Raw genomic sequence first — 18,569 nt, forward strand, 5'->3', positions numbered from 1 at the left:
TTGGAGTTATAAAGATAAATGACAAAATATTTCAAATTATTCAGTCTAATGGAGAACAAAGAAAAGTAGATAGACAATTATAACATATTAAAGTAAATTCAGAGAATATGGGGAACACATAGAGAGTAGCATGTCCAGACTGGAGGATTAAAGAACATGGAAGCCCCTGCTGCAGAGTCTAACTTACCACAGTATCTATCAGTTCCAAGTCATTTTAAGACCCTCCAGAGACATTACCTAGAAGTAATCATAAAATCCATGCGTCACAATGTTCTTGTTTTATGATTTTTTTTGCATTCGTGGGAAAGATGCAAAGTGGAATGGCAGTGTCTTGGAGTGATCACATCTGGGTCTAAGTGATCCCTGAGTGGTTACCCACTCAAAGGCATTGTGACCTTGAAAAACGGCTCCATTTCTCTGGACCTCCGCGTCCTAATTTGTGAAATGACAGTAATAATGAGGCAATTTGTAGGTTTAAATGAGACAACATTTAATGTGTTGATACAATTCTTGGCACTTAACATGGTTTTAAATCCATGAACTTTTACTAACATTCATTAGCTTTTAAAATCATTGCTATAACCAAAATTCTTAATAGTAAAACTCAAAAACTTTAAACAAATGCCAAATAATTTAGTTCTGTAGAGCAATATTTTAAAGTAGATACAACACCCAGGATGGTAAGGAAATTTCTCAAGTTACAAATAGGCTTTATTGCAAAAATGTATGTGAAATCCATTACTTGAATCTCATAAGCACATTTTCACACAGCAACAATGTTACTAATCAACAGAACCATCATAAAACATTTATTGAATGCATATTTTTGTGTTGATGATTCAGGTTAGAGCATAAAATCCTATTTTTAATTATTTTTTTAACAAGAAGACTCTTTTTAGTCTTCCTTCAAGCTTTTGGAAAACTTCAAATTTAATAATCCTGAAATTACAGCCTATCACTTTAACTATTGGCATTTACATCCCTACATATTATATTTTCATAATACTATGCAACCAGAAATATATCACAGAAACACAGGGACAAATTGGATGCTGAAGTTGATATAAAGTGAAGCTGTCGTTTTCATATTTTTGCATTCAACTGCTCCTATTTTCATATTTTTACATTCAACTGAATACACCTATCATTCCTCCTAAATCAATCAGTAATAAGTAACATTTTAAAAACTTAACCTTATAAAAATACATTTTTACTAAATAGTTTTGCATTTTTTTTTAAACGTTGGGATTATCTGTAGATTTTTAAAGATTTTTTTTTCTGAAAGTCTTCTGAAAATACAAACCAAGGACGTAGAACAGAAAAACAAGCTGTTTGCATCACCGACACCGTCGTCTTCATCATCAGTAAGAAGAAAGACAACACTGAGGAAGATGTACAGGAACTCCACACCCTTGCAATCCTGTAGGAAAGCAATGAGGTAAAAAAGAATGGAAAATATTTCTACTAACTAAATGGAAAAGTTTCAAAGGAAAAGCAATGTATAAATTCATACCTTTGTGACAGATATTGCTTGAGATTATTTATAAGTTATCCAAAGTATATCTCTCCCAAATCTCTTCTAAATGCTAAGAAGTTAAACAGATTTATTGATTTATTAATTAGTATTTGCTGCAGGTACTGTATTAATTTTAGGTTAATTTTATGATATGGTCTATTTGTTTAGTTAAGTATGTATAGAGAGATATAGATATATTGAGACCCTTTGTATGATTGTCATATATATGTATATATACACACACACATAGGTAAAACTATCGTATATTACTTTTATGCCCATTTTATTGACTGGAAATACAATTTTACCATAAAAATAAGCCTATAGTGGTATTTTTGTTATGTTTATCATTATAAATGTTTTGTTACTACTGTGATTTATTAGATGCTATATCCTCTGCCTCATTATAACATCATTCTTATGGAAACATGACCCCCTTCAGGGCACCCTGCCCTGTGTTGTAATTTCCAGACAGTGTGTTGAAAATACAGAACCTTTACAAAAACTATTTGCAATAAAAGTAGTAACAGATTCTTTTTGAAATATTAGTAATTCAAATCAGATTAAAATTAAATAAGAAATAGTTTTTGAAAACATTGGAAACTGACATTTGAGCCAAAATAATTAACCAGCCTGTTCCGTGGGAGTTGTTGGAAGTAATAGAGAAGATATACACTGAAGAGAACATTTTGTATCAACGTCCCACCACTATCTAGCTCTAGGTCTTATAAATCACTGAACGTCAGGTTAGATGGTTCAAGAGATAAAAATTTCTCATCAGAAAATGAGGTGGGCCTAAAGATCTGTTACAGTTGTTTTTTTTGTTTGTTTTTGTTTTGTTTGTTTGTTGTTGTTTCAGTTATTTTAAACTACAACTGAGCTCACAGTCCTGCCTAGGAAGGAGGCTACAGCTGACTGGCAATGCCCCTTTGAACAAGGCACGGGGTCACATAGCTCAGCTTCCACCATCCACACTAATGCTTGCTGAAGCATTGTTTTCCAGCCTGCCCCGCTCATCCACGTTTCCTGTAGCACTGTGCTTGTGACTTCTGTAGGTGATGCATCGAGGGGCACATATTCCTGGATTTGTTGCAGTGAGGCTACTGCAAAGGGCAGGGGATGACCCTGAAGACGGTGGCTTTGAAATCTTGAGGCAAGCTTCAAAAGTTTCTCTCCAGAGAAATCTCATGCTTACCCTCTATGGAAGTAATAATAAACTTTGCCTTCCTCCTATCAACTTGCCTTATCTAAACAAATAATATCGTATTTACCTTTCCAATCATATGCATGCCATTGAAGGCAGAGTTCATTTTGCTGGAAAGGGATTTCCCCTCTGCCACTCTTTCTGTAGCTGTGGGAAAGGCCCCAGCAACAAGCTGTAAACCATGGGTCGTCTGTGTGAATTCAGCGTTGGGGCATGGTTCACGGGGTTTGCATTCTTTAGTTAGGAAACGTGAACTACAAACTCAAAATGTGACACTTGTAAAACTTTGCTAGGCTCCATCCAAAGGGTAAGTCCAGATTAGTTAGGTGAGTTCCTATGGAGAGTAAATGGATATGTGAGAGGTTTAATCTTTTTCCTGACTGACTATAAGAACTTCCAGGCAAGGTAAAGCATCTGGGATATGTTAGTTGGAAAGCTAATTTTAACTCGTTTTCCCTCAGCAGCACCATGGGACGCCAGAGGCTGAGGAGGAGAGGGAGAGAAGAAAATGAGGTGTAGCATCAAAAAGAGGTTGCAGAGTTTGTCAGAGCCATATTTCTATGATTTTCATTGCATGCATTCTTCCAAAATTAAGGGCCACTCCTCTTGTGCAAAACTGAAAAAAAAAATAATCAAAAGGGGCCTGTAGAATACTTGCCTTAAGTGAAACCCAGCTATGAAGGTATTTTCACAGATGCTGCAAGGTCCAGAGAGAGAATATAAATGCATGAAGCCGGCCATGGTGGGGACTAGGGTGAACAGAAGAGCAGAGCACGGATCTCATCTCAAAGTGGCAGCTGCTACCCAGTTCCAGGTGAGTGTTGGCAGGTAGACCTGTGGGCCAAGTGTTGACAGACCTGCTGATTTTTTCAAAAGAAGTAAGAATTTTTTTTCCCCTGTGAAATCAACTGACTTTAAAGAGAGAGTAACTACATTTTTAACACTGTGTAAACAATACAAAATATGTCTATGGGTTGCCATCGCATCCCCTCTGAGTTATCATGAGAAATGTCAAATATGGCTGTATGTATCGGTAAGGAAGCTCTGAGCTGCAAACCTGACAAACAGTGAGGCTCTTACCAGTTCCCCTAGCAGTCTCAGGGTTGATTCAGTGGCTCAGTGATGTCTTCTAGAAGTCAGGCTGTTTTCGTCCTCTGTTCTTCCATTCTCAGCATTTGGCTTTTACCTTAGACTTGTTGCCTCATGGCTGAAACATCCTCTAGCATTACGTCTTCACCCATCCACATCATAACAGGCGAGAAAGCTTTCTCACCATGTCTCTTTCCCTCTATCAAAGGGGAAGTATCTCCCCACAGACCCTGCCGATCACCCCGAGAAACTAGCTCTCATCTCGTGGACCAGCACTGAATCAAATACACGGGAGGCTGGGAAAGTGAGCAGCTGGTCTTTTCCACCTTAAAGTAAGAGGTGGGCAAGGTGAAAGGGGAGTGGCGATGGATGCTAGGAGGACAGCCGGGGTCCTGCCTATTGTATCATCCAGTCTTATAAACTTGTATTTCTTTCAGCTGTACTCCCATAGCTGAGTTACTGATTACACACTGAATGGTATCAGTATATTGGCCCTTCAGAAAGAGAGAATATCCCTGCTAAGGAAAAGACACAACTGCAAAGTTCTAGTTCGTGATTGAAAAGATCATGGCAGCCTTGCTGATTTCATTTTATTATTATTTAGGCTTTCAATTAATTAGGAGGTGGAGTCATAGGAAAAATGTTTCAAAAGCCTTAGGGCAATCTATTAATTTTACCTTTTAAAAAATAAGTGAGTATTCTGAGAGTGCTACTTCACTTCTGTGGGTTTTGTTCACCAAAAACCCTGACCCTGGTCTAACCATTAGAAAAATATTGGTCAAACTCAAATTAGGGACATTCAGAAAAAAAGAAAAACCTGACCAGCGTTCCTCAAAACTGTGAAGGTTAGCAAGGACGAGGCAATCCTGAGAAACTGTCACTGCCAAGAGAAATCTGAAGAGGCATGATGACTAAATGCAATGTGGTATCCCTGGTGCAATCCTGGAAAAGAAGAAGGATCTTGAGGGAAAATCTGAATAAATCATCAAGTTTAATTCATCAATGTTGGTTTCTTAGATTTGAAAAATGTACTCTGAGAATATAAGATGCTAATAATAGGGCAAACTAGGTAAGGGACATGGGGAAATTCTCTGTACTTTCCTTGAAGGTTTTCTGTAAATTCTGTAGGAAAAAAAAATCATGTGGTTTCCCCCCAATTTTCCAACAGAGCTCAGTTGTCAACCTCCCTGTAATGTGAGGGTTTGGCATCAGCTTCATTCTGCAGAAAATCTTCTGATCAATGAGTTTGTTTTTTATGTCATATTTATTGGTAACTGGTATTTTAGGCCATCAACTTCTGTTATCTGTCTAGATTATTTCATTTTAAGGAGTTTTATTGATATTTTTCTTTCCTACATCTCACTCTGTTGTGAATTCCCATAAATCCCTTTAGCTGCTCTGTTACTTTCAAGCCCAGATCACACATGCTGAATTTTAACTAGTTCGTGTCTTCTTCCTTGGGTCTTAGTCCCATCCCCTTTCCTCTCCTGATTTGCTTATACCCTTGATAGATTTCAGTAATGGTTTAGGAAGGCAAATCCTTTCCCCTGGTCAGTGTGTTTGGAGGTTTATTTGAACAACGTGACTTTGGATTCTTGCCCGGAATTCTTAGCTTCCTCTCTCTAGCGTGGAAAAAAACAACAGATACTGAAGGAATTAGAACTTGTGAATTTGTAGGGTAAACTAGAGCTCTAATGAAAGAGACAGCATCAACATAGGATGACACAATATTTGAGCGAAAACAGAATCAAGTACCAAATCAGGGAAGAGGATATAGGAATAGAATTAAATATAGAATCAAAGTATTCTGAAGGTCTTAAAGTTTTTAAAATCTCAATTTCTCCTCTGCCTATTTACATCATCTTCTCTCTCTCAGAGGGAAGATTTCTTATTTTCCTTTTGAAGACATAAGTGAATGTTACTTAAATGTGTGGGGTAGTCAGAGATCTCAAAATGTAATAATAGAAATTACTCCTACAGTCTCCTGAGACCTACATTTATTTTTACAAAGGATAGTTTCCATTCCTTTCCAAATGGAATAGACATCACTTAAATCAAATAGAGGTAAAACTTTTTGATGTTTTTAATCACTGTAATCAGATCCAACAAATCAATTTCTTTTCCTGCCATGCACAGAAAACAGTGAATGTGTGTATAGAAGGTATATTTTCTAAGTTGCCTAGACTGAGAAAAATTCCAATGCTATTACTCTCTTCTTTCTGGATGAATTGGAGGAAGCCTGCCACATTCACAGAGATCACATTTTCACCGTTCTCTATCCCTTCTCTGTAGATACCGCTCCTGTTGAAGTAACAAGATCCTCCTCAAGGGAAAGTAGTCTCTCTCACGTTTGTGCACATTGGAAAACCAGGATGTTTCTTAGTGTATTGATTCCTTTCTTCAGCACACCTTGGGTTGTAATTCTTTGAGGCTACAGAGAAGAACTTTCAGCAGGGTGACTGTCTCTTAGGAAAGAGTGTGGGTGGTTGATGTTAGGAAACGCTGTACACAGTTCTTGACAGCGGTCATAGGTCCGTCTGCTGATCTGAGACATGCACAGGACACTTGAGTATGTTTTGATTGTCTGTGTACTTCACATGCCATATAGCTGTAGCTCGGAAATTTCTAATCTATTTGACTATGAACACCCTCCTTTTTTTTTTTTCCCTCAGACTATATCTATTTTGTTTGTTTAAAAGGCTCCGTATTAGGGAGGAGGAGATAATCTGTTCATTTCCCACTTGGTTTTTTTTTTTTTTTATTGGAGTATAGTTGATTTGCAATGTTGTATTAGTTTCAGGTGTACAGCAAAGTGAATCAGTTATACATATACATATATCCACTCATTTTTTTTTTTTTAGATTCTTTTCCATATAGGCCATTACAGAGTATTGAGTAGAGTTCCCTGTGCTATACAGCAGACTCTTATTAGTTACCTATTTTATATATAGTAGTGTGTATACGTAATCCCAGTGTCCCAATTTATCCCTCCCCAACTTATCCCCTGGTAACCATAAGTTTGTTTTCTACATCTGTGACTCTGCTTTTGTTTTGTATATAATATTGTTTCATGTTAGCAGAGAAATTAGTGGTCTTACAACCTGCTGGAAGGAACACATAATGATAGAATCTTTGAGAAGGCAACTTACAATATATATTGAAATCCTTAAAAGTGTATATACTTTTTGACTTACCGACTTCACATGTAGGAATTTATCCTAAAAAAAAAAAATTAAGGATGTATATAATATTTAGCTATAGCAAGAATGTTTATAAACAACATCATTTTTAATATAGAACAACTTAAATATTCCAGAGTAGGGGAATGTTTAAGTTACTTATAGAATAAAACAAAATATCAGTCAATATTTTGAAATGATCTATAAGCTGTATATTCATTCCCATAAAAATATAGTCATGATATATTACCTAAAAATGTCAACAAAAATAGCAATGTAGTATAATGCATATGTATATATGTACATATATATAGTTTCTTTAATCTGAATGAGACAATGAAGTGATATGAAATTTCAGTAGTTATTTTTTGTTGCGCTAGTGCCATTAAGTGGATATGTTCTTTGTCACTCACAACAGCTTTTGAAAGACAGTGGTTAGTATTTGCAGGTGATATTTATTAAATCTATTGCCTGAACTCAATCCCCTTCATAAGTGGTTTGCAGTAATTCAGTGATCCCTCTAGGGGTCTGAAATCCTCAGACTGTGAACTGCTAATTTATTTTAGAACTTTCTGCATGTTCTTAAACCAGCTATCTTGGTTTAATTAATTCATACATATCTCTTAGCTATAAATTCATTTTTAACACTAAGTTTCCTCTTCTTGTGTAGCTGGGCAGGAATCATTGTTTTGCTCAGCCTGAAATAGCTGATTCTTATTACTTAGGCACTTTTTTTCCCCCAGTTATGGCTCTTAAAATGTGAAGAATACTTCAAAGCCTAATTCAAACTCTACCTTTTCCATAGTCTTCCTTGATCATACATTTCCTGACTGTCTCTTACTTAGATGTTAAGCCCCTTAAAAATAAGGGCTGGACTTCCCTGGCTGTCCAGTGGTTAAAGACTCCGTGCTTCCACTGCAGGGGGCATGGGTTCCGTCCTTGATCGGGGAACTAAGATCATGCATGCCTCGTGGCCAAAAAAAAGCTGCTAAAAATAAGGGGTAAGCTATAAACATCTTTTCATTTCGCACCCCACATCTAACTTGCAAAATCAATTGTTCAATAATCACTCTTTGAATTAATTAATAATTGATAGTGACAGTGATATAGGAAACCTGAGTGATCTTTTTTTTTTTCTTTCCTTGTCTGTGTCAGGTCTTAGTTGGGGCATGTGGGATCTTCCTTGTGACGTGTGGGATCTTTCGTTGCAGCACATGGACTCTTCGGTGTGGTGTGGGCTTCTCTCTAGTTGTGGCGTGTGGGTTCTTCTCTCTCTAGTTGTGGTGCGCAGGCTCCAGAGCACATGGGCTCTGTGGTTTGTGGCACATGAGCTCTCTAGTTGAGGCGCTCGAGCTCAGTAGGTGCAGCATACGGGCTTAGTTGCTCCGCAGTGTGTAGGATCTCAGTTCCCTGACCAGGGATCGAACCTGTGTCCCCTGCATTGGAAGGCAGATTCTTTACCACTGGACCATCAAGGAAATCCCCTGAGTGATCAATTTAAAGCAGCCCCTTGAAGAGGAATCTAATTAACAACATTAATTAGCAAATGTAGTTGTTACTATGAAAATAACAATGTAATTTTTACAGGTGCTTTAATTGAAAAAAAAAATCTTAAGGTTCCCAGTAGATTGAAATCTTTTTCTGTGTTTTTGGCATTAATTAAATGGCTATTTAGAATAATTTTGTCTGCAAAGTCCTTGTCTCTATGAGAGTTATGTATGATGTTTTAAAAAAATCTGAGAGGGGAATCTATCAATGTTTAATAAAACTACATGTTGTTATTACTTGGCGAAATCCTGATGACTGACTTCACAACCTTCATTCCAAAATTCTCTTTATTTCTTCTAGCTTCCAGGCTAAAATTACTCATGTCTGAGACCTGCTTTAGAATTCATCCACCAAAAATGAAAGCTTAGAAAAGATGAAGGGTGGTGGTGGAATCTTGCTGTTTAATCATAAAAATCAGCAAAATGTATCCTGATACTACTCTGACTTTCTTTTTTTAAAAAAATAACAGATGCCTAGTCACGTTTGATTAAGAGAATCCTTTTTGTCTCTCTCAAATCCTTTCATCACCTGCTTTCCTATCTGTCACTTATTCTGTCGTTTTTAATTTTGTGTTCTTGCCACTAATGTGCATTTTCCAGATCCACCAATGTCATCTACCCACTTCCTTCAGGAGCATGCGGCCCATTCCGTCTCTCACTAATAACACCATCTGAGCAACTTATTATGAGAGTCTTAATTTGGCAGACAGTCTGCATTATTTATTCAGAGCTGATAAGGCGCAAAACACATGGTTGAGTTTCCCGGGGAATTTCTCTATTTAATACCTCTACAAGGCTGAATCTTTTAAAGCACAGCTTGTTCCACTTGTTTTTACACTTTGTTTGTGTTTTGGAAAATGGTTCAAATAAATGGAAAAAGATAACTTGTTTGTAGCTTTCAAGCATTCAGTGTATTCTGTAGGTTCAGGTATAATCAGGTGCTTATGGGCTCATATCAAATTTTCTGGCATCTTTTTTAACCAGAACTAATAATTGAAATGATAACCCATCCTATTTTCCCTTCTAATGTTCTGATTCCCTGGAAAGCTTGAACCCTAAACATCACAGAGTCTTCCTCCGTAACTCATGACTCTCACTTCTACTGCGTTTGTTTGGAAACAAAGCTTTTTCCCTTATAATTACCATAATAAGCAAAACACAATTTAATATTATTCCCAGAATAATTTCCTCTGCAGCATTTGCCAAATCTTGTGAAACAACGGCAAATTCATTTCCCATTTTAAATGCGTGAATTTTAACACTGTACCCTTAAGTATCACATGAATATAATCTTGTCACAAAATATACTTTTTTCTTAGTGTACTAATGACCATTTTGCCACTTCTGTACTCTAATTTTCAGTTATTGTTACAGTTGATCATTCTGCTGGGTAAGCTATAACCTCACCAATATAAATGCCTACATTGGTACAGTAAGTCCCCTGCATACGAACGAGTTCTGTTCCAAGAGCGCGTTTGTAAGTCTAATATGTTTGTAAGTCCAACAAATTTAGCTTAGTACCCAACTAATACAATTGGCTATATATTACTGTACTATAATAGGTTTATAATACTTTCACACAAGTAATACATAAAAAACAAACACAAAAAATTAACATTTTTAATGTTACAGTATAGTACCTTGAAAAGTACAGTAGTACAGTACAACAGCTGGCATACAGGGGCTGGAATTGAATGAACAGGCAAGAAGAGCTACTGACTAGAGGAGGGAGAGGAGGTGGGAGATGGTAGAGCCGAAGGATCATCAGCAATAGGAGACGGAGGGCGAGCTGCAGTGTCACTCACGCCTGACGTTGATGGCACAGGTTCTGGTTCCTTGCTGGATTCAAGTCTATCTACCCTCTTGAAAAAATGGTCCCATGATGTCTGGGTAGTAGCTCTTTTGTTCTCATCATAGATGACACGGTGGCACTGGATTGCATTCTGAACAGCTGCTGCCATTCGTTCTATGTTCAGGTCCTGTTCCTCAAAAACTAACAGTGTCTCCTCCAGTAAAGAAAATCCCCTTGCCATTTCCTGCACCATGAATCTCTTTGGTTCTTCAGTTGCTCCTTCCTCTTATCTTTCTTCATCCTTTCTCTGGACCTCCAGTTCCATCAGGCCTTCATTAGTAAGCTCCTTGTGTTGCACAGCCAGGAGTTCAATGAAGTCTCTTCTTGCATATCTAGCTTGAAATAAAGATACTGTACTACTGTACTGTATACAGTACTATACAGAAAAGTACACAAAGCACAACACTTGTAGAGGATGCACTCACGTGACAATGTGCACCAGACACATGGACTAACTTACTTGACTGGACATGTGAATGCACGTATTTGCATCTTTGAAAGTTTGCAACTTGAAGGTTCCTATGTGGGGGACTTACTGTATATGGCTAATTCATTTAAAACTCTTTTGCTCAAGACATATTTAATTATGAATTTCCCTATATCAAGCTGTTATAATTATATGTATATATCATGTATCATTTTTGTGGTGTTTATTTCTTCCTCTTTGATGTTAAGCATCTTTGAAAATTTATTTTAGACTATGTGGGTATAATTCATGACATTTGTGCTGTCAGTTACTAAAAACACTGGGGAAATCTGATATTCACCAAGAATTTGCTCCTTACTTTTTTTAGATGGAGTTGAGAATGTCACAAATGGCTTTAGCCAAGCTAGCGATGTTTGATAGCGGTCTTTTGGGGGACAATGATAAGGGAAAGCTGAGAACTGCATTCTCCTTTGCTTAGAAAGGACGAAATGAGAGAAAATGGATGCTTTGCAATGTTATAACTAAGCGGTTAATGTGCTAACAACAAGCACATTATTCTAATCACAAAATTCTAATCATAATAAGCCAATATACTCAGATGATCATGATAAAATATATGTGGTGGCATTTGATTTTGACAAATCCACAGCCAGTGTCATCCTCAATGGTGAAAAACTGAAAGCATTCCCTCTGAGATCAGGAACAAGACAAGGGTGGCCACTCTCACCACTATTATTCAACATAGTTTTGGAAGTGTTAGCCACAGCAATCAGAGAAGAAAAAGAAATAAAAGGAATCCAAATTGGAAAAGAAGTAAAAATGTCACTGTTTGCAGATGACATGATACTGTATGTAGAAAACCCTAAGGATGCTACCAGAAAACTATTAGAGTTAATCACAGAATTTGGTAAAGTTGCAGGATACAAAATTAATGCACAGAAATCTCTTGCATTTTTTTCTATTTATTTTTAATAAAATATTTCAAACTAGCAAAAAATAAAATAATATGCACCCATGTATCTGTTTCTCAGATTTAATGGATTTTAACATTTTGTCCTATTTGCATTTGATCCCTCTCCCATTAAACTTTACGGATGCACCTAAATTCTAATTTATTTATCTATTTTCTTCCTCCCCAAAGAATCACTGTCCAAGAGTTGGAGGGTGTCACCCCTCATATATGTTTTAGTGTTTTTTCTATTTGTGACTGTATCCATAAATAGTATATACTATTGCTGTATTATACACACACACACACACACACACACACACACACACACATATGTAGGTATATATATATATATTGGACTGGCCAAAATGTTCGTTAGGGTTTTTCTGTAAGATGGTACAGAAAAACCTGAATGAACATTTTGGCCAACCCAAATATATACTCACAGATATATAATTCTATATGTATCTCCTGCAATTTTCTTGGTTTTTTTCACTTGACATTATGTTTTTGAAATTTAAAAATACTGACATATTTTAGCTACCATAGCAGTATTCCAAGGTGTGAATAAACTAATGTATCCCTTATAGGTGGGTTATTTCCTTTTCATATTTTTCAGTATTGCAGTGGACAGCTCTGCTCAAGTCTGGTTTAGAGACATTCAGAGCATCAGGGGTAGATAGGGAACTTTCCTTCAAGGGACTGTCTGCTATCTGCAGAAAATCAAAACACAGTTCTCTGCACACCTGTTTCTGTTTGAATCTCCTAGTTTAATTTTATCCCATGTATACCTTGGTTAGTTATGTCCATATTAAGTTTTGTCTGCTTAAGATGAAGAGCATACATTTTTCAATTAAGTGCTATACTGCTGCTCTAAGCACCTAGAATGATAACCATGAAAAATGACTTTTCTAAAAGGTAATGCTTTATAGCCCTGTAGAAAGACATCTACTAAATTTAATTCACTGCTTTAGGTAACTTGTATTTTATATATTTATACTCTACTTGGTTTACTTTATGGCTTATAGTATTAGAAAGAGAAGGAAACATTTTTTCCTCTGCTGTTTTACTTGTGATTTTCTAATATGTTGCACCAGTAAAATTTATTCCTATTTCTTGCAATCTGTGATAAAAGAAAGGCATTATATGATTTACTTGAAAGGGAGAAAGCTATTTGTTCCTGAAGGTCATTTAAAGGCTTTAGAAAAATGAATTAACTTGAGGTGATTTTATACCATTTAATTACTGTTGACCTTAACAAGAATAAATATTAAACTGAATAATTTTTAGTTGGATAAATTTAAAATATCTCAATCCGATTACATTCTCATATAGTAGAACAATTTAAAAAATGCATTCTAGCTGACTGGCTGGTGCTAGTGTGAGAAGGCTGTTAGAAACCACAGAAGGATGGACGCTACCTGCCTCTTGTGCTCAGAGAGAGCCTCTCTACACCCAGCTCTCTAGCCCTCATAAGAGCGTGGTCTTGGGAGCGTGGTCTTGCTGTTTTACCACTAGTCTCTCAGTGGCCACTGTGAAAGTTGTAAATGAAGTGCAGCTGGAGAGCTGACTATAAATGAATATTTCTCCCTATAAATCTAGCCTCTGAGTGGATAATGTGGGAGATTTTTGAAGGAAGTAATTGACACACTATTCAACTTAAAGTTAACTCTAACCACCGATTCTTATCCTGTGGATCTGCCAGATACACTCTATCCTTTCCTCTGCACTTCAGAATGTATTTTTAAGAAGTGTGGGGACAGGAGACATTTAGCAGTGTATTCTTTGTTATATAAACAGTAAAAAAGTAATTGATCACCTCCAACCAATCTGCAAGGATAATTCTTTTAAGACAAACTTTTAATTAAGGCAATCACTTCTGCCATATGGCAAGATATTCTTTAAGCTGTGGTGCATGTCACCCATATGGGGCTGAGAAGTTACATGGAATAAAATAAATACCATGAGGAAGGAGGAGGGAGGCTCATTATTCCCCTGATGCTGAGGCACCAACAGGCAAGTGTCCTCTGCCCTTGGATAGCTGTACTGAATTAACTGCGGTTTCAGATTTTAGTTATGGTAGGAAAGAAGATTTTCTTGGTGATTTTATCTGTGGTTTCCTAGAACATACCTAAAGCATAGGGGATCTTAAAAAATGTTCTGGATGTCACCCACTCCCTCCAAAAGCAGACTAGTTGCAACCCATTGATTTATTAGAGCTCCAGTGTGATAGGAATTAATTTTTACGGCAGTACTCACTGTATCCATGCAAAGAATACTTAGTAAGGTGTGACCAATGACTGCCTTCACAAATGACAGGCTATGGGCAGAACTCATTTATAAAAGCCTTCTTAGGCACATTTTATAAAAGATTTTTAAGAATTAATATATTGGAGTAAAACATGGATACATATTTACTTACTAAAATACCTGTTTCAATTATTTCTTCATAGATTATATTGTGTAAAATCCCCCCATCGAGACAAATATTACACCCTTTAGACTAAATATCACTCTTCCCAAGAAGACCAAGCTCAATAGGAGTTATTTGTCAGCTTCCAGCATCTTAATTACTCAGTCATTTGTTCAAGGCTTAAGGCTGGATGTGTTCTGACCTCTTGACTTGACAGATAAGTTTAGTTTCTCATTGTTGCCTCATTTCTGATGATCATAGGAGGAAGCTATGGCTGTCAAAATTCCAATTAGTTGTCAGAGTTAAAGAACTCACCTTAATGGTGCCAGGTGGAAACACCCTCCTGTGGATTAAATGAGTACACTCATGTAAAATGCTTAAAACTGCCTGACACTAAGTAAATGTTAGCTGTTATTAGAATTATTAGCTCTTCTGAATGATTCCCCAAAAATGAGTCAAATCAATAGAGTGCATTTTGTATAGGAATGTAGGAAAAATAGTTCCCAAACTGTTCCTGCTGCCTCAGAGTAGGTAGAGTAGCTTCATAATCCTGGACAACAAGTGACTGGGAAATGGTTTTCTTTCTGGAGCTATATGTCTGAACTGCTGTGATATCAAGGCAAAACAAATGCATTTGTTCATCCCCAAAATAACTGGCAGTCTGTGAGGAGCGAGTGAAGATGTTTTTTGGTTTTGAAAGTTGTAGGATAATGGAGTTTCTAGCCCAGCAGTTTTATTTCAGAGAGCCTGTTTGATTTGCACATGTAAAAATAGTCCTTCTATTGAATCCCAGAGGGGCTTGATTTCAGCAGCTCCATAGAAATGCACAGAGGAGAGATTGTTCTAAGAAATGAGCTCTCTGAAAATGTCACAACATTCTACTGCACCATGGTCATTTGCTAACTATTTTTCATGTTATATCTAGCCTTTTTAATACCAAGGGTCTTTTTAAAATGCCAGAGATACTCCTCCAAAAATACACATGAATCAGTCATTTGCATTTGCTCATAACACTCTTTTGCCTTTTCAAAGAGCACTGGGTTGGAGACAAGGACATCTTTCTATCTTTTCACTGAGAACCGCTCGCTCAGAACACCATATAGTTTCCCTAATTTATTTACGTGAGTGCATCATGGGGCACTGCTCCCTTCATACTTTGAAAGACTGAAAATCTATTAAGCCTTTAAATACCAGCCATCCTGCTCCCTGATATTTTATATATGTGGAAGAATATTGTGATTATCTACTAATGCTTTTCTTTGATCAGCCCTGTCCAGTCATAAATGGTGTCCATTTCCTCTTTAGATAATCATTGTCTTTCCGTGCTTCTACTGGTTGACTTTTATTAGAGGAAGACTTATTTTTCCCATCTGAGTTTTAATCATCAGCACCAAAGCTCCTTTTATCTCTGATCTCTACTGTTACTTTCTTCCTCCTTTCTCTGATCTCTTTCTTGCTTTTTCCCTCCTTTGTGCTTTTGTTCATGATTCTCCATTGATCCATCACAAAAGGCTGCCACTTTGTGGACATGAGGAAGAGGAGCTGATCTTCTGTCTGTGACACAGGCACTGAGCATAGTGCTTCAGGTGCAAATCTTCATGGCTGTGTCCTTTCCTCCTGCGCATTCAAGGCCCTTTTTTTGGGTATTGCTTTGCTTCTGGAATAGAGCAATGCTGGAAGCTTGTGTATTGCTTAGGATTGGTGTCTGTATCTCTGCCGTGGGAAGTGGAGATGGTGCCGAGGCTGGGACTTACAGAGTTTGGTGAGTTAATAGGCTAGACTAATACTGAAATCAGGAGCTGAGGTTCCCATGGCTCAGACTGAGACCCACGGATTGACAGCACACTGAAATTGAGTGGGACCAGGAGAAGAGATGACCATAAGGCTAGCGAAGTAGAGAAGTTGAGGTTACAACAGATCCATGGGTTTCCCAGAACCCCCAGCAGGAGGCACAATGCAGAGTCAAGGCAAGTGTGCCACAGTTGAGGGGTCTGCTGTGGACACGTTCAGAGAAGGGCACTGATTCACTCTTCATTTAAGACCGGAAATGAATCTTGCTTTCATGTGGGCCTCAGAGGCACAAGATTGGCCTTGTATAGGGACTGACAGCTAGCAGGTGGGCTGCCTGTGGGGCCGACACTCTTCCCCGAGATGTCTTCTGAAATACAAGATCCTGGGCCATGAGTCACCCCCACCAAAGTATTGTATTGTCAACAGAGAGAAGTTCAACATTTGCTTAAATTCTGGTCCTGAAAAGGAGTCAGAGCCCCTTCAAAAGGATAGGGAGGGACTGACAAATTTTCATGTAATTTTCCTCCATGTTATTCCACACATGTTAATAATAATAATAATAATAATAATAATAATAATAATAAAAGCATACTGTGCTGATTGAACAGGGGAGTTAATAAAGGTGATGCTCACAAAAGTTAATTGTAAGGACTCTACAAAAATTTATCTAATCATTGCCATTCATACAAGTAAATGCCAATTCTTCAGTTTTTTCAATTAAGTGATCACTTACTTCAGGGATATGCCTGTGATAGGAGATGAGACAGGCCAGGCATCTGAAAAGAATAATTCTAACTTGTGTGTGATTGTGCTGTGTTTTTGTGTAATAACTTATAATGTACAGACACCAGGCCCTATAGAATTCTGTCTCTATTCTGAAGGAGGAAGAACCTGAGACCATTTTTATTTTAACATTCATTCTTCATCATTTCCACAGGGTATTTTTATTTCAGATGGTTCACTCTTTTCAGAGCCCATAGTCTCCTTAGAAAAAATGTTTACCTTGGGGAGATAGAAATCCCACACTGAATCTTAGATGATTCTTTTCCTGGTCAAGGGATACTCAAATGAGCTCAGAGGAAAGATGAGTATTTTGCATTTTACTGTCTTATGCTCTGCATTTCAAAGACAATCCAAATATCTAAAATGTGTTTTCAGTAAAGCACCCCTTGCTACATGCAGTGTCTTTGAATACCAGTGAATGAATCATCAGCTTTCTAACACCTGTAGCTGCAAAACAAAATCTAACCACCATGAGGCTGTAAAACATAAGTACTCTCCATAGTAATAGTAAGATAAATGCAGACTCATATTAGTAACACTGCCCTGGAGGTAGAACTCTGCTGGAGCTTATCATGTGTTTAATGAAAGATACAGACAGATTAAACTCCATATTTTTATTCACATCAATGCAATTCTTCATTAGTACTATCCTTCTATGAGAGGCTGAGTTGCACCACTGCTGCCCCCTGGACCACCTCGCCCATCCTTGTTCTTAAGGACAAGAGCACAGGTAGCTCACCCACAAAGGGCTCAAGACAAATGGAGCACTGCTGCTGCCCTGGAGAGGGGAAATCGGCTACCATTGTGTCAGATCACCATTAGTCTTCTATTTTTCTCAGTTAACCACAAGTATGGTGTGTCTTTTGGATCTAGAGGCAGCTCAGAACCCTGGTGAGCAGGAAGGTACACAGATAGGGTCCCCTCGCAGGTCCTCACTGCTGGCCCCTTATCAGGGAAAAGCAGGTCTAAATTTCCAAAAAGACCTTTAGAGGAGAGGGTGGAGAGAAGAAATAGAACATGAGCTTTGATGAATGTATTTGCAGAGTGCAGCTTATTAATTAAAGGTTTATCCAGTCCAGTTCACGGGTGTATTATGTAGCTAGGCCCTTTCCCTCACTTCAGTTACATTTGGAGGGTATGGTCTGAACTTCCACTTCTGTGTCCCATTATTTAGTGTGGTTCTCTCAGGACACTGGTGTTTTTTCCTAAGCGTGTCTCTCTTGTAGATACTGTGTGATTATGTTTGGATTTGTGGTTCAATAGGAGTCTTTTTCTTTTCATTGGAAAAGGCAGACCTTGTTGATGTGGCAGAAATGTTTATTCTAAGTTCTATCGCTGTATTTTATATTATTCTTTCTGTTTTTATTATGTATAAAAGCTTTTACTTTGCTTTTTTCCTAATGATTAGCTCTGTGCAGTGTACCGAATCCTCTACCTTTTTAGGCTCATGTATTGATTCCTTATTATAAGCACAAATATATTTAAGCTATGTACACTTTTGCTGGCCTCTCTTCCCTCTACTACCTGAATTTAAGTTGATTATATATTGTATTATTGTTTATTCTTATATTTTAAATATATTTATATTTTTATTTCTTGTTTAATCTATTTAATATCTTTCAGCTGCTTGGCTATGAAAGATCAACTTACTTATACTAACTGTCCTTAACTCTCGCTTCTCTTACTAAAAATTGTGATTTTTATCATTTCTGTATTGTTAGGGATTAAGACATTAACATTTTAGTCTGCGATAAAAAAAATTTATTATTTGTTTTTCAAGTCCAGAGATTAAATGAATTTAATGACCACAGCCATGCCT

The sequence above is a fragment of the Hippopotamus amphibius genome, chromosome 2 (assembly GCF_030028045.1).
Source record: "Hippopotamus amphibius kiboko isolate mHipAmp2 chromosome 2, mHipAmp2.hap2, whole genome shotgun sequence".
Taxonomy (NCBI): domain Eukaryota; kingdom Metazoa; phylum Chordata; class Mammalia; order Artiodactyla; family Hippopotamidae; genus Hippopotamus; species Hippopotamus amphibius.